Genomic DNA, 11,928 nt, shown 5'->3' on the forward strand with positions numbered 1-11,928 from the left:
TGTTAGGGAAGGTGGGAGCTGTTAGGGAAGGTGGGAGCTGTTAGGGAAGGTGGGGGCTGTTAGGGAAGGTGGGGGCTGTTAGGGAAGGTGGGAGCTGTTAGGGAAGGTGGGAGTAGTTAGGGAAGGTGGGGGCTGTTAGGGAAGGTGGGAGCTGTTAGGGAAGGTGGGGGCTGTTAGGGAAAGTGGGAGCAGTTAGGGAAGGTGGGGGCTGTTAGGGAAGGTGGGAGCTGTTAGGAAAGCAGCAGAATCCCGGAACCAAGTCACTGCTATCCTGCCCCTAATCTCTTCTTCTCTGGCAGCCATTCCTTTTCATTTTAATCCATTTCCATGTTAGACATTCTTCACAGGCAGGCCCTAAGGGTGTGCTAAGGCATTTGCTCAGCCAGCACAATTGCTTCTTTTCTATCAGCTTTCTATATCCTCCATTTTGTTGAACCCTCTCTTGATTAAATTCTTTGAAACCATCCTGAATTGTAGGCAGAAAGCAGTCCTTTGTTTACCAGTATAACGGAAAACTTTGCCTGTATCACTGTATCTCATTTAGGTTCCCCGGGTTCCCCTTCCACTTGCTGTCACCTCCTGGCTAGAAGGTCGGCTTCCTAAGGACTGTGCTATGCTCTGGGATTGTTAAGGATCCTTTTACTTGAACCCTGCCCCCGACAAAAGGTGTATCCAAGTCTTCGTTGTGTTCCCGTGGGTGCGAAGCTATCTGGAAATAGGATTTTTGAATATGTTATTAGTTAAAGCTAGCCCAGTGTGGCTGAATTCCTTGTAAGCAAAGGAAACTGGAGGCAGAATGAAAGACCAGAAGCCAGCGAAACCAGAGGGGCAGACACCAGGGGAGAGAGGTAACCACGGACTGAGGATCATCAGAACACTGCAGCCTCAGGGAGAAAGCAAGCCCTGCTGACTGATGCCTTGATGTCGGACTTTTGTTTCCCAAAACCATGAGGTAATAACTTCCTGTTGGGTGAGCCAGCCAGTTTGTGGTATTTATCGTAGCAACGCTGGCAAGCTAAGAGACCCACTGACATGCTCACCATCCCATAGACAGATGGACCTGATGGTCTTGCAGTGGGTCCAGCCTGTCCCTTTCGTAGACTGGTCCTGACCTGTATGGACACCTGGCACTCAGGTAAGTTCACTTGTCTTCTTAGTGCTGGACTTGTACAAGGAGCCACACAAGTAAACACCAAGTACTACTGCTGTCCCATCTTTCCAGTTCGGTGCTTTTGGATTTTTGGACTAAGTGAATACTCATATACCAGGATTTGAGGCCGCCAAATGGGCAGGGCCTCTGTCTCCAAAGTACCAGTGCCCACTGCCCACCATTGTAGCTTCTTTATTTGGTCCTGTGGACAATTCCAGTGGACCCCTATATAAAATACATGTCATCCTAAGGGGGGGGGAGGAATATATTTGATGTCTAGGGGAGCCGGAATTGGAGGGAGTGGTTAAGCTGTCGTTGTGCTGGAGGTTTTACTTACACTCAGGAAGAAGTGGTGCAAGAGATTAGGGGAAGGAAACAACCTCTCTTTATGATAATAAGTGCCCACGGCAGGCAGTTTGGAGTGGGCACATTCAACAGCCTTCCCCAGCCCCTTCTCCCTTGCAAATCTTCATTATCAGGCTGGAACAGCTAAGAGCAGGCAAGAAGCAGAGCCCTAACCAATGGTATGTCAAGAGAAGTCTCTGAGGTGCATCTGTTTTTTTCCTGATAAAATGAATGAACGTGGCAGTACCAACCTCTTCCCCCTTTTTGGCCCTGCAATAGATCCCTAGAGCTCCTCTGGCCATCTTTCTATCGTGGGCTGAGAAGCACAAAGACAAAAAGCAGCCCTGAAACGTTAGGGGACTCGATGCTGGCGAGAGCCGGTGCTTTTGGTGATGTGCTGGGCAGGCCTGCCTTCTTCAGGCCTCTTGTTACGGGACTTAATCTAACATGTGGTTGCCATTGAAACAGGGCCTCCTTTGTGACCTTTTCCAGGGACAGCACTGGTCACTATGGTGTCCTTGTCACTCATTTACTTGCAGACATATAGTAGCCTGTCACAAGCATTAAGCCCTGTATTTCCATGACGCAATCACACATCTCAGGGTTCTGGTCTCCCTTAAGGTAGTGAAACTTTGTATTTCAAAAAAAGATTCTACCCCAAAAAGGACATGGATTTTTAGTGCCGGAGTTAAACTTTGCAAACCCTTCCCAGAAAGATCTTCTTTTCCTTTTGAAAAAGAGCACAGTGTTGTGGAGAGATTATGGGTTTTGGAGTCAGACCCAAGACACAGCTAAATTCAGATCTCATCTTCATTGCTTCGTACTCAATGAGCACCATGGCCAACCCCTCTGAGCTTCCATTTTCTCAAGTCTAAAACGGGGAAAGTACCAATCCAACAAAGCAGCTATGAGGGTTAAAAATAAAGTGGATGGAGTGTCTGGTAGGCAAGGAACACTGGATAAATGAGCGCTATCACTCTTCACTGTCTCCCTGGCTTGTCCATGGCATGGTAGGTAATTCTTGCAGTTGGGTAAGTGTGCACAGTATGTCTGGACTTCTCAACTCTGGCATTTGAGGCCAGATCATTCTTTGTTGAAGGGGTGCCCTGAGCATTTTAGGATGTTTAGCAGCATCTCTGATCTCCCCCAAGTAGAAGCCAGGAATACTCCCTGCCCCCACCGTGACAACCAAGAATTGTCCCAGACGTTGTCAAATGCTTCTTAGGAGGGGAAAGCCTCCTCCAGATAAGAACTACTATGTTATGTGCTTCTGAAGAAATGTAAAAGGGCCCTGGAGATTTCCATCTTTACTTCTGTCACACTAGACCCCCATTTCCATCCCCTAAAGGTAAAATGTAAAATGCATACTACTAGAAATTTTATCTGTCGGGGATTTTTCATGATTGTTTTTATGATTTTGGTTTTGGGGCTTGGAGGCATCAATAGGCTGGAAATGTATCCTGGTTTGTCATTAATTGAAAGCTGAAAAAACTGATCAGTACCCCCTGCCTTTGGGATTTTCTATCCAAATAAAACTAAAGCCATGTGGCCAGAGAAGAGGTTTGACACCCACCTTTTTTCCCTCATTCTTTTGGAAATAAGCACAGTAGCCAAGAGTGGCAAATCTCATTGCCAGAAGATCATGTTCAGCCGTGTTTTCGTTTTGTTTTGTTTTGTTTAAATAATTTCAAGGGCTATTTTGGTACATCATGGCATTTTCCTGCATGGAAAACAATCTTCAGATAAGTACATTTTTTGTTCACGTATCCCTGTCTTAGCCACTGAACCACAATCAAAGGGTCTGGAAAAAAAAATAAAAAAGGAAAAGACCCTTTTGTTTGTTATTTGTTAAGCTAAAAGGGGATTTTGTGTGTGTGTGTGTGTCTTAATTGGGTCAGATAACCTCTGACTATCTTATTGAAGTTTGAAAGCTGGGAGTTTCCAGGATACATGCTGAACTTGACGTGCCTGTATGTGTTTTTATTAGATGCCAGCCAAAAGGTTTTATTTATTTATTTGTTTATTTAAAGAGTAAGGGATTTGGGCAATAGGCCTCCGTCCAGGGGAATTCATGGCTCAGTAAAGACTATCAGCCCAAATAGGACTTAGGCGTCCCCGCTGGCTCCTCAGTCTGCTCCTTATCAAAGAAAAAACAGGCTGTCTAAGAATGAAGTACAGGTGAATCACTTCTTTTTCACCAAAAAGTCTTAGCAGAGCCCAAAGATGCTCTACCTGATCTGGGGAGAGAGAGGGGAGAGACTGAGCAGAGGGTGAAAGGAGCGTATGTGAGGTGGGGGCTCAGCTGAGTCCACCTGAAGAGGAAGTTGTGGGCTGCTGCGCACTGCAGGGTGGGGGCCCAAACTCAAGGGGGGCCACATGCCCCATGCCTCAAGTTCAAAGGTGGTAAACCAAGTTGGTCAATTAATAAATCAGCAGACTCTATCTTCCTGCATTGACAAATATACTTTCAAAGTGACACCTGAACAATTTGTATAAAGCTATGGTCAAGTCAGCCCAAATAGATGACTAATTCAATTCTGTCTGTCTCATGATCTGTTGATGGGCCAGCAAACTTTGGTGAGTAATAAGATAAAGTATATATAAATCATGAACTGTTATATACTTATTTGGTAAAATTACTTGTCTTGCCCTCATTTCAGCAAAATTACTAATGAGATTTTTAAAAAATCAAGGTTTTAAATTAATTTATGTTCCAGTGACATAATTATCTAAAGAATTAAAGTAAAATGCAATTATAGTCAAATGGTACAAAATTTGAAAACCTACTTAGCAAAAAGGAAAGTAAATGGCAAAACTTTTAAAATTAGCAATAATTTTTCATGTATGACTTCAAAGCAAGTTATTGTTTTCCACATTTTTTGGCATTATATAATAAAATTAAAATCAAAATACCAAATATAATTAACAAATATCAAATTTTAATGAATACCAATCATTTTAATCAAATTTATTTAAAGCTGAAATTTTAATTTTTTTTGAAAGTTTAAATAAACTCTTAAAATTCCTTATGAAAATAAAGTGGTCTGGAATTCCAGCATTTACCATCAAACTGGATGGTAAAGTGTTGGTGTCAGACATCATACATTCATGTCTAGACAACTATAATCAAATCTGAGTAATATGAATTGTTTAATTTGCCTCCACCGCCATATGCAATGGTGGAAGTTACCAAGCTAGTATGAACTACAGATTAGAACATAAAAAGAAGCAGGAAAATGGGTGGGCCACAGTGGCTCAGTGGCAGAGTTCTCACCTGCCAAGCCAGAGACCCAGGTTTGATTCCTGCTCATGCAAAAAAAAAAAAAAAAGAAAAAGAAGCAGGAAAATGCTTGCTCACCACAGGGTATGCAAGAAACCATTGAGTTTACATTATTGAGAGGAAGGATTTTTCTTGTAGGTTTGTCTTACCCACGCAGATCAAATCTTCCCCACATCTTCAATCCAAGGATGTGTTCTTCCTCACCAAAGAGAAGGAGAGGCCACAAACCTTGAAAGCATCCAGTGCATCAACCTTTCAGGGCAGCTCTGCCCACAGAGCCTCTGTGGGGCTTCAACAGTGTTAGTCGTAAGAGCAGCTATTCAAGGATCTGGGCACTGAACCACACCCCAACCAACAGAGACATCAGATATTCTTCCACGAATGTGTGTTTTGTGTGTTTGTGGAAAACTGGGCTCTCCACATTGCAGGGCCTGAATGGACACATACACTCAGCCACCTAATCACTGATGGGGCATCCAAGAGATGTCCAGGAAGGTGGCCAGTGGCCAACTCTGGTTGAGCATCAGAATCACCTGCAGGGTGTTTAAACCTGCAGATGTTGACTTCCACTCCAGTTCTGCTCAGTCAACTCTGCAGGGTCAGACATGAGCCTTGATCTTAGCTTGAGAATGGAAGCCAAAGTTCCATAAAGTATGTGGAGATGGTGGTTATGGAAGATCACCCAACTGGGCACCAGCTGAGTAACAGAGGGCAGGCGTGTCATGCCCCATCCCTGTGAGCGTACCAAGCAAAGAACAAGGGGACCTTTCTCCGCTATTCATCTGAGATGGCCATTGTCTCCAACTTCCCAAGTCACAGGTTGGTCTCACTCTCCATAAAGCTATTATCACAGCCATCATCACTGGTGACTAGTGAATTAACCAATTAATGGATGTCTTATCCCATTCTCCAGGTCCCCAGCTCAGTCTTCTTGGAAAAAGCCCAAGTAACACAAAATTGGAGGCTTCTGAGGGCTCTGGCACAATCTCCTATGGTGAAAATGGCTCTCATCCCCCATTGTGTGCCTGAAAACGTGGGAATGCTGCCAGAAAGCTGTCCTTTTGGGGAGAAGTTGAGCAGTTTCAGAAGTAAAAAGGCCTTTCTATCACATGATTACTATATATAAGGAAAGGTTAAGATTACATTTAAGAAGATCCATTAAAAATTAAATGCTGTAGAGAATTTGCATAGTGAATGAGGTTGCGTTGGTCTGGTCTGGGAAAACTGGAGGCACCATGTGTGGTGCTGACAGTATTGTCAGTGTGGGCACTTAAAATGTGCTGCCTTACTCTGGCCCCAGGATGCCTTATGGCCACAGAGGTCCCTAACCCCCCTCAAGGGCAACTTCTTGCTGTCTTGTAGAAGCATTGATCCTCAGCCACCGGGCTTTATGGTTCATGGCTGGGCAAAGTTGACCTCTCAGGCAGTTCCTTGCAGCAGGACCCATGCAAAGGGCACCTTGGAGAGTTCAGCAGCAAAATTCAGTTGTGATGGGAAACCATCTCAGAGATCAAACCACAATCCAAACGGGCACATTGTAGTTCCACCATTTAATAACCCTGCGTGATTTAAGGCAGGTTATTCATTCCTTCCTTCATTGATCTATTCATTTATGTACTTATAACATACCTGCTACATGGCTACAAGTGTGCCAACCGCTAGGCTACAGCAGAGAGCCTCATGTCATGGTATTTACTGCCTGGTGGGTGACAGACATTAAACAGGGCATCACACAGCAACACGTAGAACCATAACTTAGGATAAAAATTGTGATCGAAGGATAGAGGTAGGTTGGGGAGGGTCACTTTTACGCATTGGGATCAGGGAGAACCTCTCTGGATAAATAATTACCGTACATCTAAAGGACACTTGGAGTTAGACCCAACGGCATGCCACAGACTGAGAAGACCAGGGGTGAAGCTGATGGTTAGGGGAAAGAGCATTTGGAGAAATAGCCATGGGAGTTAGGAATATTTATATCCTAGAGATGAAAGACAGCCTGAGGGATCTCAGCCAGGCCTGGTGAGAAATGCAAGAGGGAGGTGCTAAGAGAAGACAATGATTGGTGGTGATTGATGGGGTTGGGACACTCTCACAACTCTTTCATCTCCAGCCAGTGCCCTGACAGGATCAGATTTCTTGGAGATGTTTGAACCAGCATCAGTGGTGGTGTCCAGAGGGTGGTGATAGGAGTGGATGGCTGAGGAGTCATCAGTGGATGGCTGATGACTCCTGGAGACTCTCCCAGGGGAACCTCTGGAGAAAGGGACAGGCTGTGAGACCAAGGGAAGGAGCTTTGGGATGTTAAGTTCTCTTAGCATGTTGGTGACGGCTCCTGGTGCCAAAGTCTTCAATTCATGATGGGAGGGCTCAGGAGGCAGGCAAACAATCTTCCAGGACCACTTGTGAAAGCAAAACTACCGCTCACTGTTTTCTCATCTTTTTCAATACGTGGCAGTGGCAAAAGGAGCAGCTGAACATGGTGGAAAAAACTCTAGACTTAAAATCCAAAGACCCAGGGACCAGCTCTTTTCCTGGGGCTCTTTTTTTTTTTTTTTTTTTAACCACCCTTCCTCCCTCCTTACCTGGGACTCTTTTGACGTGCCCTTTATCTTGGACATGGCACTCTGAGCCTTCGGGGCTGGATTTATTCTCTATGAATTATTTCAGTGAGTCTCAGAAGGCTGAAGGGAGGCAGGGAGAGGCTGACATGTCTCCCTAGGGACATATATCAGAATTTCTAAGGCAATGGTTTTCAACCCTCCTTGCACATGAGTATCACCTGGGGAACTCAGCAAAAACTATCAACCACCCGTAGAGATTCTGAATTTGGCCTGAGTTAGGTCAGGCTTTGGAAAGTTTTAAAAGGTCCCCCAATGATTCCAGTGGGCAGAATCGAGAACCACCGCTTGACAGAAATGTGTCTTTTGAAAGCATATTCAACATACATCATCAGAATGTGAACCCCATTTTTGTGTTCATTCACTCATTTCATTCATGTACTTACAGTATACCTGCCATGTGCTTAGAATACCTGACACTTACTTGGTGTTCAAATAAATTGTATTTAGGTGATACTGTGAGGATAAAGCACACCAGAGCTCTGTTCCAGGGGCATCGATAAAGTCACCACTGTTACTGAATCTCGTATTCCATGACTTAATTCTGTGGCCCATCGTGGCCACAGGACAGTGGCCCTGTGGTCACAGCAAAATTCTAAGGATCAAATAAGATCATTTACATATAATGACCCTCTTTCCGGGATGCCCTGCCCCTGTGGCCTCAGTCTCCTGAGGAGCCTGTATTCAGGGAACTTATTTTCGTTGCTCCCCAGGGAGCCTGAGCTCTGGTTGACTCTCTGCTCTGGTTGCACCTTGAACACGTTTCCCAGTTCAGGGCCCACAAGGTGTAGGCTTGTCTGTTCCTGAGTCTTTCTCACCTTTTATAGGAAGTTCCCCAAGACAGAAGCTCCATATTTTCCCAGTAATTCTGAGGCCCAGCGTTGATGCTCATTATAGCGATGATCTCTCTGGCATCCAAACAGTACCTTATGCTGTAATGAGTACATTTGAATACTGTCTGGAACGTACTGGTGATTTCCTCACTGCACTTCCCTTTAAGTGGAGAAAGACACAGGACTGGACCTCAGGGGCCAACCAGGAAGGTCCTCGTGGCTGACATTGGGTAACTTAGGTAGGTGCAGCCTTCCGGGATGAAGTTGAGAAGGAAGGGGTGGAGGCAAGTTGGGGTGCACCCTGCTCCCCGAGGATCATGCCTCTCCCCAGCAGACTTCGGTCAGATCAGCCCACCTGGGCAGCAAAGCACCACGGTGAAGTCTGGATGAAGAGGCATCCATTGCTGTCCACTCTTCCTCCACTGTGGGGCCTCCTGGGAATTCAGGAAGTCAGTGTCCCATCTTCTCGTTACCTGGCAGTATGGGAACAGGCATGCTCGCCACTCAGCTGCTCTGTGGGATGAAGGGGGCTGCCTTACCCACAGTGCAGCATTGAAAACATTAGTGCAGCGCCTTGCGATGGAGCTTTCTGCGGCCATGTGGCGCCATCTGGGCAGTTGAGCACCACTCGGTGGTGGCCCAGAGTCACTCAGGGGCTCCCTGGGGGCACGTCCAGTAGGCAGGACTAGCCAGAAGTGCAGTTGGTGAAAGAGTTTGCTGCCTGGGCTGTGGGTCCTCTTGTGAATGCTGCCATAGTCTCCTGTGAACAGACACAATCCGAAGGGAAACAGAGTTTTCCAAGAAACTCCAAACAACCTCTTCCCTCCCTACCTGAGCCCACCGGCTGCAAAATGATAAGAGGAACTCTGCAAATGCTGTCTGCACACAGCCCTGCCAAGCCTCCCTCCTGCAGTGGCCCAAGAACGGTCTGTGAGCCCCCAAAGGCTGGGGGCTGCCCATCCTACCTGCCTCCACCAGGGGCCTCTGAGCTGGAGAAAGGACACCCACGCAGGCTTCGGGGCAGCTCCAGCAGCACATTCATAGACAGCTTGATCAGCACCTTGGAAGGGGAAGGGATAGATGAGCGGGAAGTTTCAATGAGGAGAGTGGAATTCAGCGCCGAAGAGTAGCCCTAAAAAGGCCCAGTTCTCATGAGGGAGGGACAGGCTCCTTGGCAGCTTTGCAGCTGATGGTTCCCAAATTCCAACCACCAGGAGAGGTAATCTGAGATTTACCTGGAGATGCTGCCCGCTGGGGAATTTCCTGCTTATTTTGGCAAAGGATTAACAAATTGGGGGGGAAAAACCAGTAAGTTTTGTCAGAAAACACTTCATAGAAACTTGGTGGTGGGACGTGGGCACTCACCCAAACAGAAGTCATCGGTCATCTTGAGTTGAGGTGCTCAGTAAGGGAGACATTTAAAATGATCTGATACAAAACTGTAAGCACCGGCCAGTGAATCTGGCCTCACTGCTCCAAGGAAGGGCAGGGGAGGAGAGGGGACTTTCTCTGTCTTCTTTCTACTTTTTATCCAGAGGCAAAAATCAGTTCCACGAGTCTCCAGGATACAGAGAGACTGTCCCTCCTTGCCCGGCTCTTGTCCCAACAACTCCTGGCTGGGGCTGCTGAGACGCATAGGAAAGTTGCACAGAAAGGCATTTTCAGAGGGCAGAGAAAGGAAGGAAACTGGGAATGGGCAGTCTATGGGCCTCCCCCATCCAGGGTTAAATACCAAGCTCTCTGTCCCTGCCTTGCCCTGCCCAGGTGGAGATGCACCGAGGAACTCCCCCTAAAGTCCGCGCGGGCTCTCATCTCAGCCGCAAAGCCTGCCTTCGAAAACCAGCCTTCCCTTATGGGGACCAGACCATTTTAAAGGGAACTTTTTTTTCAATTAAAAAAAAAAATACGCCTATTTTTACTTTGTAAGCCACCATGCTCAATAAGAATATGTTTTCTTCTTAGTGCCTTTTTTCAGCCTGCATGACTGATCTCAGCGTCCCGAGAGAGGCCACCCTCTAGCCGGCTGCGTGTCTGGCCGCACAGCTCCCGGAACAGGGCGACCCGGACACAGGTCCACAAGCCAGCGCCGCTCCAAGAAACCACTGCCCGGAGCAGGGACAGTGCCTTTGTGGAAACCACAAGACAGAAAATGCAAAAAGTACAGAAAGCCCGAAGAAGGAAAGAAGTGGCTTTTCATTTCACCACGTACAGCGTTTTAACGAAAACATAATTTTGTCAATGTCGTGGGGGCGTCACGTGTTCGCAGAGGACACCTTCCTTCCACGGGGAGCGCAGAGGGACTCAGGTCCCAGGCCTACCAGGCTTGCACTGTCGAGCAGACGGGTTTAGAAAGGGCCCTGCGGGGTGGGGGTGGGTGTGAGGGGACAAATACAAAAGAAAACCAGCTTCTAAATATAACAAACTTCCCAAAAAGGCAATCGCAAACCGAGCTGAAGGGATGCTATTTTTGAACGTGGAAATCCCCGTCTTTGCCACACACCCCAGCAGTGGAGGCATCTAAGAATTCAGCGTGTGCTGGCCGGAGGACAATTCCGTCCCCAGGGAGTGTGCGGTCACTCCCCTTCCTTCCTGCCACCCACGGATCAGAGGGGCCAGCGGGGTGCGTTCCACGAGGCACCTGCTCCCAGCTGCTGGCACCTGCTGGGGGGCCTGCGGGCGGGAGGTAGGAACCCGTCCCAGGGCTGTGGGCTTCCCACCTACGTGTCTCATTTCCCCAAAGCCCTTCTCTTCAACCCTCATTTGGGTTCTGGACGTTGGTCTGCTTTTCTCCATGAAACAACTCTCTTTGCTTTAATTTTTTTTTTTTTTTTTTTTTTTTTTTTTTTTTTTTTTAGTGACTGAAAATAGCAGAAATTTACTCTCTCAGAGTCCCGGAGACCAGAAATCAAGGTGTTGGCAGGGTTGGTGTCTTCTGGAGGCTCTAAGGAGAAGTTGTTACGTGCCTTTCTCCTGGTTTGAGAAGTGCTGGCAATCCATGACATCCCTTGCCTTGAGACACAGCAAAATCTTCATCTCCATCTCGAAAAGGCTATCCTGCTAACCTCTCTGTATCTGAGTATGTCAACCCCCCTCTCCTTTCTTTTCTTTTCTTTTTTTTGAACATTTTTATTGTATAGTACAAGACATATACAAAGCAAATAAATAAATTAAAAAGCAATAGTTTTCAAAGCACTCTTCAACAAGTAGTTACAGGACAGATGCCCAGGTTTGTCATGGGCTACCATATCATCATCTCAGATTTTTTTCTTCTAGCTGCTCCAGAATATAGGCAGCTAGAAGGCTTAAATATTTTTTTGTCACCATGTGCTGGTTTGAAAAGACTTATGTACCCTAGAAAAGCCATGTTTTAATCCTAATCGATCTTGTGTGAGCAATGGTTTCTTCTAATCCCTATTCAGCACTCTACGTTGGAAACTTGATTAGGTCATCTCCACGGAGATGTGGTTCAATCAATTATGGGAATTAAACTTGATTAGATGGAAGTGTGTCTCCACCCATTCTCTGTGGGTCTTGATTAGTTTACTGGAATCCTTTTAAAGAAGTATTTTGGAGAAAGCTTCAGAGCACTGCAGAGCCACAAAGCACTCACACACAAAAAGAATATGCTTCATGCACGTCTCTAATCTTTAAAATGGCCTGGGGGCGACCTGGAATAGTTTCTCTCTGCCAATTTTAAAT

The 11,928-nt window shown here is 46.4% G+C and overlaps 1 long non-coding RNA gene across 1 annotated transcript; it reads left to right on the forward strand.

The window, feature by feature from the left end:
• The first annotated feature begins 209 nt into the window (after positions 1-209).
• On the forward strand, positions 210-11,368 carry LOC143668686 (uncharacterized). Its single transcript, XR_013168535.1, has 3 exons — positions 210-952; positions 10,192-10,912; positions 11,085-11,368. It is a non-coding gene; the product is annotated as an uncharacterized LOC143668686 (long non-coding RNA).
• Positions 11,369-11,928: the final 560 nt, after the last annotated feature.

Source organism: Tamandua tetradactyla, chromosome 25 (genome assembly GCF_023851605.1).
Source record: "Tamandua tetradactyla isolate mTamTet1 chromosome 25, mTamTet1.pri, whole genome shotgun sequence".
Taxonomy (NCBI): domain Eukaryota; kingdom Metazoa; phylum Chordata; class Mammalia; order Pilosa; family Myrmecophagidae; genus Tamandua; species Tamandua tetradactyla.